Source organism: Bos grunniens, chromosome X, assembly GCF_055505025.1.
Source record: "Bos grunniens cultivar Pamir isolate PY7600 chromosome X, Bosgru_T2T1.0, whole genome shotgun sequence".
Lineage (NCBI taxonomy): Eukaryota > Metazoa > Chordata > Mammalia > Artiodactyla > Bovidae > Bos > Bos grunniens.
Genome location: NC_141194.1, coordinates 38,956,153 through 38,970,552, shown reverse-complemented (window position 1 = coordinate 38,970,552; position 14,400 = coordinate 38,956,153). Strand labels below are relative to the sequence as shown.

The following is a 14,400-nucleotide window of genomic DNA, read 5'->3' as shown; positions in this document are numbered from 1 at the left end:
CTCGGGGTTCGGGCGCCAGGCGCTCGGCAGGCAGGTCGGGGCTGGGGCTTGGATGGCCCCAGCGCTGTCCTTTGAGGCGCTGTCACCAGTAGGTGACTGAGAGTTAATTAGGAAGTGTTCTCCGGATCAATGGGCCGCACAGCTCATTAGCGATTCTCTCCAGCTCTTTGCAGGGCCGGCCGGGCCTCTGCCTCCCACACAGGCCGGGGCCCCGCGGCCAGGGCTGCGGGGAGCGCCTCTGGGAAGTGGGGAAGGACTGGCGGCGAGGGGCGGCGGGGAGGCGAGTGTAACTTCGCCGGCGGCGTGTTGCGTGCGGAGCCCCGAGGCCCAGCGCAGCCCGCTTTTTCTTCCTGCTCTCGATCGCCTCGACTGTGTCTTTAACTCGCTCCCGCTCGCGTCGCTGCCTGGCTGTTCCTCCCCGCCTCCCTCGCCTATCTCTTGTTCTCTAAGCACGACGCCTGTGCTCCCCGCCCAGTTTGGGATTAGACAAGATAAAAATAGGACTGCCCAGCGCGCAGAGCTGTGACTGTGTCCCGGCAGCCGGGCTGGCGGGAGCGCTGGGGGCCGGGGCGGCAGCGCGGTGCGCTCGGGGCAGCCCGCGCCCGAAGGCTCCTACCCCCACCCCGCCGCCGGTGCGGTCACGCTCCAGGGTTCGGTCCGCCGGGAAGCCGTGCGGGCAGGGGGAACCCGGGCAGGGTCTCGGCGCTCTCACGGGTGTTGTTGGTGTGCCTGTGATAGATCGGTCTAGACAGGCATGCAGGCTCCCTCCCGGCTGAAGGACGGAAGGGGGGGCGGGCCGCGGAGGCGGCAGCAGACTCCCGTGAGCCGCGAGTGAGCGAGCCACCCTGCGGGCCCAGCGACCAAGGGTGAAGGGAAGGCTGCGAGGATTTCTCTTAACCCTCTAAAGGCGAAGGGAAGAGTGGGGGTGGGGAGTCTAGTAGAAATTCCTGGAGGCAAAGTAGCCTCCAGGTTGGAGGGGGCGGGAGTCTGGACCCAGGGTTTGTCTTTTTCTGTTCTGTGTTTGCACGCTGACATCCTGGTGCATCCGGCTCGATTCTTCGACGAACCAGACGCAGCTGCTAGGTGATCTAATTTGACCCGATACTTCTTAATGGGGGAGATGTGAACACACACAATGGGCACCCCTCACTTAAGGAAGTGAGTTTGAGAGATGCAGAGGTTAGATCTCAATGTTCCCAGCGGCCCGGTGTGGAAAGGTCTGCTCAGAGCTTTAGTGGGGTGGGGCCTCTGACGGAAACTGCTGCCGACCCAAGCCTGAAATGCTCGGCCCATGTGTGCAGGTATGCATGGGAGAGAGCAAAAGGGTTCTTGAGTTGTCTGTGTAGAGACACTTTTAACCATTAACTTGTGGAGAGTTCAGATCAGATATGTTCAGGGAGACAGCGTCCAAACAGGAATTGGACAGTGATGTGTGCAATGTATGTATGGACACATACAGGGGACTCACCATTGAATTGGTCTAAAATTTTAATACAACTCTTGAAGGCATTGGTCTAGCTTTTGCAGAGGTGGACAATTGGCGGGTAGGTTACTCTATATAAAAATGAATCATTAGTCATGCTCCTCTCCTTCCCCCTTCCTCTCCCTTTTAGGGATTGTAATCTTAGGGGAATCCTCTAGGTACATTTAAACTACAAACCAACATTGGTCTGGTCTGAAAATGAACCACATTATAGGCAAAGCAAGAATGTAAGTCGTGGGGAGGTGTACTGTTAGACAGGAATGCACAGATTAAGATGTGTGCCTGAATGACATGTGCTGAGACAAATCAAGACACTTGGGCTCCGATGCCCACACGGAACAAGAGATACAGAAGAGATAAAGAACTGGCCAAGAGGAATGTAAACATGGATATGCAAATACTGAGACCTAGAGCGAGATTCTAGGAGAGAAAATCCCAGACTTTGTTGAGCTGGAAACTGGGGCAGAATTTCTGTAAGTTCGTTCCAGAGACAAAAGCCCATTTAAAGGTGTGAAGAGGGTCACTTGGAAACACAAAAAGCATTCATATGCACACATCCACGCTTAGATACACAGGCTGAATGACAAAAACTCCTCAATGCCTGATGGAGACTTTCCTGCCCAGGGAGACCGACCAGGGCACGGAAATGTGCGCCACACAACCACATTCACACACTCATTTACCGAGAAATAACGTGTCTTTGGCTAGAAGGAAACTGAGGGCAGAGGCGCCTAGCTAAGGGTAGATGGTCCTCAGTCACTAAGATTGCTTCTTGGTTATAGTTTCTTCCAAGCCAGAGTGGGGGAGAAGGTATGTCTTGACCAGGTTGGAGGATTTCTAAAAGATTTTTGAGCTCTTGACCTTGAGAGGATGGATGGTGGAGGAAGACTAGGAGTAAGCGTTACACTCCTGGCTGGGGAGGAAGGGATGCTGGGCTGCTCTAAGTCCTGTTTGCTAAGGTTGGCGCACAGGGTCTAGTGAACAGAAAAAAGTGCGAAGTTCGGCCTCTGGGCAAAATCAAGGGGAGGTATGCTTTTTTTTTTCTTTTCCTGGAGGAGACCGTGCGGGGACGGCCTGCTCGGTAGGGAGGATTAGCAGGCGCCTCTGTGACCCCAGACGTGCACATAAACTAGGCTTGGGTTTGGTTTGCCCGCGGCGTCGATTTGCCGCGGTCCCTCTTTGTCTGAGCCCAGCCGGGAATTCCAGCTTTTATTGGGAAGACCGCACTCGGGTGGAGCCCGCGCTGGGTCGGGCGGGGCAGGGCTGGGCCGCGGGGCTGGGAGGGAGGCTCGCCGGCCGCCGAGCCGCCCGAACCCCTGAATGGTCCTGGGGAGTGCCCAGCGGCCTCGATCAAGCTACCTCGGTGGTTTCCTCGAGGGCGCCGGGCTCGGCTGACTCGGCACGGCGGGTCAGGGGGCGTGCGGGTACACTTGGGCGGCCGCGCCGCCCCCCTCCCCGCGGGACCACCCCTCCCCCGCCAGTCCGAGGCCGAAAGGAGCTCTGAAGGCCCTTTGTTAGGCTCCAGGGTCACACCCGTGGCCCGGGGGCCGCGCCGGGGCGGGAAGGCCTTGCTCTCCGCGAGAAGGGACGTTCTCCTGGCTCGGAGGTCTCCAGCCGTCTGCTCACACGGTTTGGGCCTGGCGGTGCCTCGCCCAGTTTGGGGAGGGGAGGCCGAGGCCCGCCGCAGCCCGCCTGGGCTGCTTCACCCAAAAGTCCGGCCGGCAAGATTCCGTCTGTTTGCAAGGCTGGCTGCGCTGCCGGGGCCTAGGTGGTGGCGCCCGCTTGAGTAACAGCCGGGGTAGGAGTGGAATGTCTCCTCACGCCGTCCCCGGGGCGGCCCAGCCTCCTGTGTCTCGAGCACTTGGCCCAGGACCGACGGCTTAGGCTGGTTTCCCCCCATGTGTTTCTCCGCAAGGGGTAGCTGACTTTTTGTTGGATGAGAATTAAAGAACGAGCTTTTCCCGCAACGTTTTGGTAGAAGGCCCTCTTTCCCATTACAGGCTCATTTCCACCTGCCCCCAGTAGAGGATCTTGGGAATGGGGGGGGGGAGCCCCTGCACTTAGTTATTCCTTAGAGCCATGTCTCCCTGCCAACCATTGCCCCTCAGCACCCACGGGCTCCGGCGCCCCGTGATTAGCGGGGAAGTCCGCTAGGAGAAGATCCTGACAGCATAAAATATAATTTGTGATCTAAAAGACAGTTTCCAGTATAATCTCATTATGCACCACAGACTCCCGGTGTTATTTTGTGGAAGGCGGACAATGATCAATTTACATTGACCCGGGGCTGGGCGAGCTTTTAGATGGTAATTGCCATATTGATTTGCATGCAAAAAGGAGACCTGCTAAAATTAAAGACCGGAAGCTAAATTAAACTAAATTTATTGTCTAGGTGCAAACCGGAGAAACTACTGGGGGGGTGGGGGTGAGTCAGGTCAGGGTGCCAGGAGCAGACCAGGTGAGAAGCTTTGGAACCTCAGAGGGTTGGGAGCTGTCTTTGCTCTGGTGATTTCAAAATGTGAGGAGGGGGCTTGTTTAGGGTATGGGGACCCAGCGGGGAAAAAGTTATAAACCGGCACTACTGCATTGAAGGCACTAGGGTCTTTTAATGCTAATAGTAACTGCTGGGGGGGGGGGGGAGAGGTTTATAGGGCTATAGAGGGGTCTTCCTGAACCGTTTCCGGCACCCCTCATTTCTATTGTTCTACCTGAGCGCTCACAGCCATGCCCAAGGACACGCAAAATTCTTGGATCTGAAGCGTTAAAAATTTTTGTAAAGGCAGGCCTTTAACCTACCCCCCGCCCCCCAGCCGTCAGGTCTTTCTGAGAGAACTAGAGTAGGGGGCGGCTCTGCACCCGCGCGCCACGCCGCGAGCAGGCTCGGACCGTTGGAGGCTGCGGGACTTCCTCCCTGGACCAGCTCCAGACTCGGCCCGACGCCGTTGTCTTCCGGAAGCTCTCTTCAGGTGGCCCAAGAGGTGGGGGTCGGGGATGGTCTGCCGGGGCTGGGGGTCGTCTCCCTGGAGGCTGAAAGGGCCTGCAAGAAGGTGGAGGAGGGAAGGCGGGGGCTGGAGATCCTGCCCCAATTGGCAGTTATCGCCAAGGCCGGAAAGTTTAAAAAAGAGAGAAAGCCACTGGCCGGGAGCCAGGGCCGGCCGGGCCGCCGGGGCGTGTTCGGCTGGCTAGAGGGGTGAGGACCCGGCGCCGCCATCGCCTCGATCCCTCCCGTGGCCGAGGCTCTGGCCCGCCCCAGGGGCTCCGGGAGCCATTTCGCACATCTGGAGCCTCGGCCTCTGGAAGAGACACCCGCCCGTGGCCGGAAAGCCACAGGGGCGGCTGAGTGTCCGGCGCTCCTGCCTGTTCACCTTCCCACCGAGCCGAGCTGGAGACGGCTCTTGGTCCTGAAGCCGGCCGCATCTGTGGCAACGGGTGTGGAGAGTTCCTGGAGCATCTGAAAGCCCGGTACAGACCCAGAAATTGAGGATGGGGTGGGAAGGAGGTGCTTAACGCTGACACTGCGCTTCTTGGATGAGAAGTTGGGCAACGAAAAGATAAACCCAGCCGCCAGCTGGGACTTGGACTTGGCCACTTCCCCCTCAGTTTCCCTCCCCAGCTCACTTTGGTCCTCAGGTCCCTAGGAAAGGTAGGTGTAGGCACTCTTTCCAAAGGGCTTTTGCTCTACCTAGATAACTTGATTTATTGCTCCATGTGGCAAAACTAGGGTGGCAAGCCTAGTTCTAGTTCCAGGTGTCAGCACTTTAGCGCCCACTTTCTGCTGCCTGTTCTGGTCTCCTGGAGGGGGAGTGTATGGAGCCTTGTGGGGATCCCTGGCCTCACACTGGGGTGTTCCAGTTCAGGGCGATGTGTAGGATGTCAGTGGAAAGACTAAATATGGACCGAGCGATTTCTCAGTGTAGGAGAAACTAGGGTGCAGGCTCCTGGTAGATCGAGTTTCCTAGGTGCTGAGTGCTATCCTTTTACCCTGTGTTGGAGTAAAAGGGCCGAGAAAGCTTCCCGAACTTCTTGGTAATTCCAAATGGCACGGTTTGACCAATACTTGGCTCCTCTCCGCAACTCCAGGACTGAGTTTGACCGTGGCCCATTTTTACTAGCTGTGTGACCTTGGGGGCAAGTTATTTATGGCCTCTGAGCCTCAGTAAGTTTCTTCATTTGTAAGACTGGGAATAATTATCCACCTTTAGGATCAAAGAAGACTACTGGGCACATAGTAGGCCCTGAGGATTAGTAATTGCTTTGAATGACTGGTCAGGTTCCTATAGGTTGCTTCTCCATTTCCTCCTTTCCCTGAGGACACACCCCCCTCCCTCCCACCTGCTTAGGCCAACCTTGGAGGGGACCAACCTGCTGGTTAAGCTCCCCTCCAAGGGTGTTCCCGAGGCTTTTTCTCCAGGTCTGTCTTGGTGGGTTCCTCTTTCCCTTTGTTACAGTTCTTTACATTCTGGGCTTTAAAGGATTCCATATGAAAAGGCTGGGTTTTTTTTTTTTTCTTCCCCCCCCTTGCCGGAGTGGGATCATTTTTATGGTTAGGAATTGATTCCAGAACCAGTATCTAGGTGCTCTTTGGCTAGTCCTCCCCTCATTCTTTTGGGGGAGGGAACAGCAGCAGCTGGACGAGAGACCTGGTGGGAAGAGGTGAGAGGGTCTGGCCCGCTGTAGAGGCCAGAGGTGCTGTGGTTTGTTTGATAGGGATTAAGTCCGGATGTTATGAGGTCTCAGTGTGGTTTTCAATAAAGTCTGCCAGGGATTGCTTCTTTTATATCGATATGTATTTAAAAAAATTACTAGCATGAGAAGAAAACCAGACCTGTATGGATCCAGGCCGGTAGTAAGCTACTGTGATCAGGTTTCTTACTCGACTCCCAGAGGGGAAGTCAGCGTTTGATTGAAGCTACACTTGGTTCTTGACTCTCTGGGGATGCCTGCTCTGAAACAGGAGCCCTCCCTTACTCTCCCCCACCCCCCCCTTCCCTTCTTCCCCTAAAAGCCTTTGTGCTGAAAGAGCTTCAGTAGGCATGAATCCCTGGTCCCTCTCTAAAGAATGCCTCCCAGCCTTTGCTGACATTGTTTTGCGAACAGTGGGTTTTACCAGGCCAGCAGTTTTCCCCCCATCTTAGCTCACTATTTTAGAGGTTAGAGTATGGCCAGGATGTGCCCAACTGCAGTGCTTTCCAGAGTGTGTAGCCAGGACCTTGCCTGTAATTCTGAAGACACCTTAACCTTTACCCTTAGGTGCGCCACCCCCCCACCCTCCGTGGAGGGGGTGGGTGGTGAAGGTGGGGAGAGCGAGGCCAGGAGATTGTTGTGGAGGGTCTGTTTGTTTTCTCCAGCCTCGGGCTGAGGGGTGGAGTGGGGCGAGTCAGTCCGTTCCAGCCTTGGGTCTGATTTAAAACTTGGTTTAATTGGAGAAACTCTTAGGCATTTAACAGTTCTGTACAAAGGCAAACTTGAAATAGCTCTAGGCCTACGTCATTTAAGAAAGAATAAATGAAGTACAGAAATGTCCAAACTATGTAAATCCTAGAGTTGTCTGCCCTCCCATAAACACATGACAAGTGCCAAGGCATTTCCAGTCAAAACACCCATGGAACCAGCAGCCTCCATCCTTTGTATTTATTATTTTATTAACAGCATTTTACACAGCATTTAACAAGCACAGCCTGCCTGCTTTCCACCGCGGCTCTCAGCGGACTGAGGGGTGGAAAACAGATGAGGGTGGTGAGAAGTGGGCTCTAGACGGGCAGGGACAAAAGGAGCATTGGGGGTTCCTTTCGTCTGGCCCCAAAGAGAAGACAAAGTCCTGCTTTGGAGGAGGAAAGTTGGGCAGATGTGGTGTGTCTAGTCTGCACTTCGATTCCAGGTGTGAGGCTGGGTCTGCCCTCCCAGTACGCTGCCCATCAGTTATTGGTGCTTTTCAGAGACTAAGTATTTGTCTGCTATCCTTATTCTATATCCTGGTAGAAAGTTTATAACGAAAAGTAATGCCTTTCTTAAGTCATAAAATGAGCCTTGTATGATTATTTAATTAAAATCTATTTAAGGACCGATTAGGCGTGTAATTTGCGCTAATAATGACGATTATGGAAATGTTCGACTTAACCAAAAATCATAAAGGAGACATTCTGATCAGTGGGGCGACCAGTCAGGATTCAGGGGCTTGGACAGTTTTCCAGAAACACAAGGGGGCTGTGAGCTGCAGATGGGGCCAAGCTGCGTTTCATCTGGGACACGGTAGAGAGGGCTGCAGGACCCCAGGCTGGCCCACGCTTTGCTGAGCAGAGTCTGGGAGTCTGAACAACCTTTATTCCCTGCGGAGGAGATTGGGGGGGGGCTGCCCCGAGCCACTAGCTGGAGGAGGAAACTCAAGAGAGAGAGCCGGTGAACCCCACCGAACTCTGCTCGAAATGGCTGTGTTCTCTTGCTTTAACAATCAGCAGCAACACACGCAGCACTGCCTTGGCCAGCCTGGGCTGGAGCCCGGAGGGGTTGGGGGGAGGGGGGGTCCCTTGTTCCGGAGAAACCTGCCAGCTGCTGGGCTTGGTGCGAAGGCAGCGAAGGCAGACACAATACTGCTGTTGTTGGTTTGATCTCTAACTGTGGATTGTTAGTCTGGCTTTAACTATGTGGTAAGGGGGGAATGTGAAGGCTGTTTACAGCGAGTGCAAATAATGTGACAGCTGTTGGTGCACGGGCAGCGCTGTGCCTCCCCGGCGCTCACACAAAGCGCGCACTATGCAGGCCCACGGAAAGCCGCAGAGGTGGCCGCCACTTGCTGGCCGGGGCGTCCTCGGACGCAAGGCGAGACAACCCTTGGCAGCGGCGCCCCATCCCCACCCCGTGGACACATGGCCCTCTGGCTCCCGGGACCTGGGTGGACGGGCGCGCTGGTTGGCGTTTTGTGGTTTAGGGAACTTGTTAGGCAGAGGTGGCAGGAGAAGGTCTGCAGGGTCATGAGTGTCAGCTGTCTGGAGGGGTTGCCTGGGGCCTGGGGCCTCAGCGGCTTGTGACAGGGTTGTTAAGATTTGGGAAAATAACTTTCCGCCCTAAAGCAAGCCTGTTGGAAAGAATGTATTATTAACTGAAGGCTTTCTGGAAATTGCAGAGGCTCTGAAGGCCGTTGTTCTTCCTCTGAAATGGCCCTGTTATTCAGACAAGTTCGAGAGACAGGCGGCTGCTGTATTCTATGCACTGGGCCCTGTTTCCTGGATTGGCAACACCAGTGTGTAGGTTCAGGACCCAAAGCTTTGGATTACCTACGTCCCTTTGCCTTGCTGTGTTTTTTTAAGAGCGCACTTGCCTCTAAGCTGCAGGACGCCACTGTCTTCAGGTCTGCCCACAGCGCCACCCACTCTGTGACTTAATCAACTAGATAGATGCCCACAGCCGCAGGCCTTCCCTGGTCCTCTGCCAGGCAATGCAGGGAGGCGCCAGGGTGGGAGGCAGAACAGTTGGTGGGTGGCAGCCATATCCCCCCCTCACCACCACCCCCACCCCCCCGCCAGGGGCCGGTCCTGGAGCCCAAGCTGGCAAGGGGCATGGATGGTCAGGAGGCTGGGCCTGCCCCTGGGCTGTCCTGGGGCCAGCTCCCCCCCCACCCCAGCCTCAAGTTTGAAGCCTTTGGGGCTCTGGAGGATCATTCAGAGCTGACTTAATTCTATATCCTGCCCTTCTGTGTGACTTGGCCTCCTGGGTGTACAGCTTTCGGGATATCTGCAAATGATGATTTCATCCCCCCTCCCACCTCAAACCTTACCCCCCCACCCCCCGCCTGGAGTTATAATGTGGACTTCTACATCTAGTTGGGTTCCCTAGTGGGGAGCTGGGAGATACTTCTGGAATGATACATGAACTTCGGTGCCAGTTCTATAAATTGGTCTCTTTTTATGACGTGTGCCATTTTCTGTAGGAATGTTGCTTGCAAAACGAGTTTCGCCTTGGAGGAAAGGCGGAAAGATAAACAAGCCTGCAACGCCAAAACACTGGCAGTCTTTCCCTCCTTCCAGCTCTCTTAAAGCAGCCGGGCTGTATTTCCAGGATTAGACTCGTGCTTGTGAGGAGGGACTCTGGTTGGCTTTTTTTTTTTTCCCCCAAGCAAATGCAAATTAGAGAAAAATAATTTTCTTTCAACGATATGCAATGTATTAGTCACTTGTTATCGTGCTCCGAGGCAGGCCTCATTTGCGCGTCTGCCAGCTCGCTCACATCTGCTCGGCGCTGTTCGGGGCATTTTAACCTTGGCGGTGTCGTGTCTAGTCCCACGGATCAAGGAGGAGTAATTAAGCTCTGAACAGCTACAAAAATTCACGGGCCCCCACGTCTACTGCAGTTTTCCCACAGCTTTGTTTGGGGCATTCTGGTTCCAAGATTGAGTAGCAGACATGGGGTTCCTATTGTTCCTTGTTAAGAAAGTGGGAGCCCCTGTCCTCCCCTGACCCTCATCCCCAGTCTTCCCAGGACTCCCAGGCGCACACAATCAGCAGGGAATCAGGGTGCAGACTGAGGGACCCTGTGTTTTCTGCATCTTTTATTTGTAAAAAGTTCCTTTGTGCTTTCTGTGTGTACTAATGATAGCTGCTGTTAATAACCTTATGGATCGGTTCTTCTGCATTTGCCTCCAGGTTGGGGGAGACTCCAGCTGGGAACCCAGCCCTGTAGGGACCCCATTGGAGGGGGTGTGGGGCGGGGGAGGGGTGTGGGTTGGCAGAAGGAGAGGAATGAGGATGATTGATTGCATTCAACCTAGGTTTCCTGTCCTGGGCTGCTGCCTCCTGTGGGGGGACACCCGCTTCCAGGTGGGGCACCTCTTGCATACACACATGGTTGTTGTGTGTGGCACCGCCGTGAAAGAAAGTGAAAGGGACAAAAAGCCAAGGCATGGCGTCGGGGCAGAAGGGGAAGTTCCACAAGCCGACCGGGGTGGGGGAGGTTGCCCCATGGCTCTGCTGTGTGGGAAAGGGAGTGTGTGGTGGGCAGCACTCCCGGTTTGGCAGCAGCTCTCCAGGTTGATCCTTGCTGGTGCCCTCCCCCCTCCTCAAGCCCCCAGCCCCCTTTTACAGTTGGCTACACTTGGCTTGCGTCTTTCAATCAGGGGAGATGGGGGGAAGCATCCATGGAGAGCAACACTCCAGACTGGCCAAAGGGAGCCCAGGACGATGGCCGCTGGGGTCTGCAGTGCCCAGTCCCCTGGTGAGTTCCACCGCACATTCTGGGTTCTCCGTGTGCCCACCCAAAGTTGCTTTTTGTCGAGATTCAGTGGCAGGTGCCTGGGAAAGGGAGAGCCCAGAGATGCGCACAGGCGAGGTGTGAAGCGGGGTCTTGGAGGGCTAGTGGAGAGAGCTGGAGTTCCTGGAAGGTTGGGCGGGGGCCGAGGGCGGGGATGTGTGCTGGCCACTGCCCGACGCAGGGACCTGGCAGAGGAGCTGAGAGGAGCCCGCAGCCGCACGGGGTGTGTGTGCGGTGGGAGAGAAAATTCCTTTGTTGCCGACCGATCGGGCCAAGACGCGGGAGGGGGCGCCCCTCCCCCACCACCCGCCGCCACCGCTGCCGCTGCTGCTGCTGGCCAAGTTCACTCCTCACTGCCCCGAGTGGCTCTATCCCGGCGCCCTGGGGGAAGGCGGGGAAGGTGCTGGGTGTTGCAGGTCAGGGCCTGCCGCGAGTTTCTCATTCTCCCCGCCCCCCACTCTCCCTTGCTAGCCCTCAGCAGTGCTGTCTGTTACTAATGCAAAACCTGGGACAGGAGTGGGGATGCCCCGGAGGCTTGCAGGGTGCATGGAGAGATAACACCTTGGCAGGCAGGATCACTCCTCCCATTCCCCCCCACCCCAACTTCAGCACCCCTGTACAGGCTGGAGGACCCAGCCTGCGACCTCCTTCCACCATACCCCTGGAAACCTGCAACCTTCCCCTGACCTGGGAGGCATCCTTGGGGTTCCCCTCTCCCCACTGTTACACACACTGGGGAAGATAACCCAGGAGGACTCACCCCAATGCCTCACACCCTGGACCACTTTTTCTCAGCTCCCACATCCAAGCAGCCCCCCCATCCTAAAATAGGAACTTCTTCACCCCTCCCTTCCTTGACACCCATAGAGAAGTGCCTGTGGGTGACTCAGTCTGGGCTTGGAACAGCCCCAGGAAGGGCTCCTGTGCTGCGAGCTTCCATGAAGGCCCCTTGCCCTGCTGAAGGTCACCCCTCCCTGGCCCCTCTGTGTTCCTTCCTCAGTCTCCCCACTGCCACAAAGGAACCACGCAGCCATTCTAGGGGTTTGTTGCATAGTATGTTTAGTGGAGTTAGATGCTGTTTAATGGCATTAGACTGGGCCTGCACCAGCTATTGCCAGGCAGAACTCAAGTCCTGAGTGCAGTTTAATCCTCTGAAAAACAGGGTGCCAAATATTTACAGATGAGGGCACCGAGGCTGAAGAGGTTCAGCCACCTGCCCAGAGACAGGCTGTGAACGAGAGAGCGGGAAGGCAGTGGTGATTGTGCTTTTAGCGCATCCTCCATGGAGAACTGGCCATGCAGTGAGAGAGTCCCTTTCCCCACAAAGGTCCCCAGCCCACAGACGACCATGGCACACGGCATGCTGCCTGGGGTCCCTGATGTCCACTCAGTCTTCTGGACCAGGTGCTCCCCCAAACCTGTCCAGACCTCCTTGGCCACTGACTGGAAAAGTGCCTGATGGATTAAGGGGTGCCTAGTGAGCGAGGCCCTGGGAAGGGGCACTGGTGGTGGTGGCATAGAGTGGGGCCAATGTGGTGGTGCTGCTTCGCATTTTGTCGGTGCCACTTGACAAGCTTGATGTGCAGACTTGAACCAATCCATCCGTCGCCTCGAGGGCGGAGGCAGTGGAAAGTGGCCCGGTGCCAGGAGGAGCGTGGTGGAGAGAAAGGAGAGGTGCCAAGAGTGGCCCAGTGCTGCCCCCCTCCCTGCACTCAGGCTGGCCTCTCAACAACCACGGCTCCTTCCTTGGCACCCTGTCTGTTGTCTGCCAGGGGAACTCGGCCTTAAAGGAAAAAAAAAGTTCTCTCCTTTTCCTCGGTGCATAATGGTATCTTCATGGCAGGACTTGGCAGACCACTGGTGGTGGGGTGCAGCTCAGGGCCCGTGTTCCCCCATGTGTCTTTTCACAGAGTGCCAAGGTGCCCCCAACTCAAGGATGCCAAGGTGGGAGTGACAGCTCCTAATCGTAGTCCCTCTGACCTCTTTCTGTCAATCAGGCTCTTCTCCCCAGTGTCCAGGCCATGCTGGGGGTAATCATAACTTGACTCCTGGAGTAGATGAGGGCCCAAGTCTGTCGAGGGAGACTCAAGCTCTCCTGTGCTTTCACTCAGACGCAAAGCCAGAGACCTCCACGCGGGGTGGCTGTTTTGTCTCTCCCAGAGCTGGGTGTTCAGCAGGCAGCCACCACAATTCCTGTCTGTTCTTCCAGAAACCAGACACTCTTGTCTCCTGGGCTGACCCCTTCTCTGGGCCACCTTCCCTATATCCCTCTCCGGCATCCTTGCCCCTTCTCTCCTCTACTGGAAAAAAGGATTAAAACCCAGAGCCAAGGTATAGCTTAGCAGCTTGCTCTGGAAACAGGTTGGTGCTTGTAAAGTGCTTTTCATGACTGACTTCACACATCTTGGCACTGCCAGAAGCATAGCCTGCCTGTGGAAGACCAGGCCGGGGTGGGGTGGGGTGGTCATTGAGAAATAAGGGTGAATGCACATCTTATATATAGCAGCACAGCCTCTGCTCTGTTTGTCATCCAAATCACATCGTTTGCCCCCTTCACCGTGACCCACAGCCAAGGGTCAGGGAAGTCACTTTTGAAGAACTTTTCCTCAGTTGAAAAGAAAGACCTCATGTCTCCAACAATTTCCGTAGCTCTTTCTAAAAGTGGAGTGGGGTGAGGATGACTGCCTATCTGCCCCATCTATGTGTCCCTTACCCCCAAGATCCCCTTCGTCGGTTCTCCACCCCAGAGAGATGGGGGGAGGCGTCCTTCAGTGATGGGGGATGTAAGCAGTCTGGCCTTTGCCCAGGATGTGGGCTGTTACTCTGGAGAAGGGCCTTGCGCCGGGCAGGGCCCTGGCTCGATGGCCCTTTCTGCGCAGCTCCATCTTTGGCCAGGAACCTGAAGAGTTAAAAGTCTTTAGCTCGTTGCAATGAAATTATGGCTGGCAGTGGCGCCGCTGTTTGTTCAACAGACCTCCACTTTTAAACAGTTCACAAAAAGTTCATGGGGCAGCTAAAGATTATAAGAGAGAGAGAGTGTGTGTGGGGGGTGTGTGTGTGTGTGTGTGTGTGTAGGTGTAGTCAGCAGGATCCAATACTGGGCCTCACCCCTCTTCCTCTCACCCCCACCCCTGTGACACTGGACCATGCTCTGGGCCTCAGCCCTCCATCTGATCCTGTGCTGTTCAGAACACTTCATTCTGATGCAGGGTGTTATTTATCTGTGCAGTATTAATACTGAAAACCAGACGAGACCTGGAGCGGGGGAGAAGCTTTGAAAGCACTCTGTGATCCCAGGTTGTCTCTTCTAAACTCTGTCCACCTCACCCACTAAATTCAGGCTGCCCTTTCCAAAGAAAAACCCTTTCAAGGGAAGGGGGCTGCAGGCCCTGGGGGTGGGTGAAGGGCTCGGTAGGGTGATTGTGGCAACTGCCTTCCTATTTCCTCAGTCTGGTGCTCAGAGGCCCTTGTCCCCAGGTGACAACTAACAGAAGCTCTTAGGAGGCAGCTGGTGTAACTTTTGAAGACTGGAACACCAGACGATCGTGGCTTCAAGGGCACACACGCTTCTTCCCCTCATCCTGTTCTTAAGGGTTTGATAGAGGGACCCTTTGGTGTAAGGTCCGAATTTCATCGTGACACGCAGCCAGGGAATGGCACGGCATGGCCTCCCGTGG

General features: G+C 55.5%; 1 protein-coding gene across 33 annotated transcripts in view; it reads left to right on the top strand.

Annotated features, from left to right (window-relative positions):
• The window catches only part of BCOR (BCL6 corepressor), a 119,097-nt gene that overhangs the window by 76,962 nt on the left and 27,735 nt on the right, over positions 1-14,400 (top strand). For 2 of the 33 annotated variants that reach the window (XM_086387019.1, XM_086387045.1), the window contains exon 1: positions 4,564-4,945. The exons of 28 other annotated variants lie outside the window; for them this stretch is intronic. The gene's annotated coding sequence lies outside the window, so the exon portion shown is untranslated. Of the gene's footprint in view, positions 1-4,339; positions 4,462-4,563; positions 4,946-14,400 lie in introns of those variants that run through there. 3 more of the 33 variants (XM_086387017.1, XM_086387026.1, XM_086387028.1) reach the window with 3 other exon arrangements.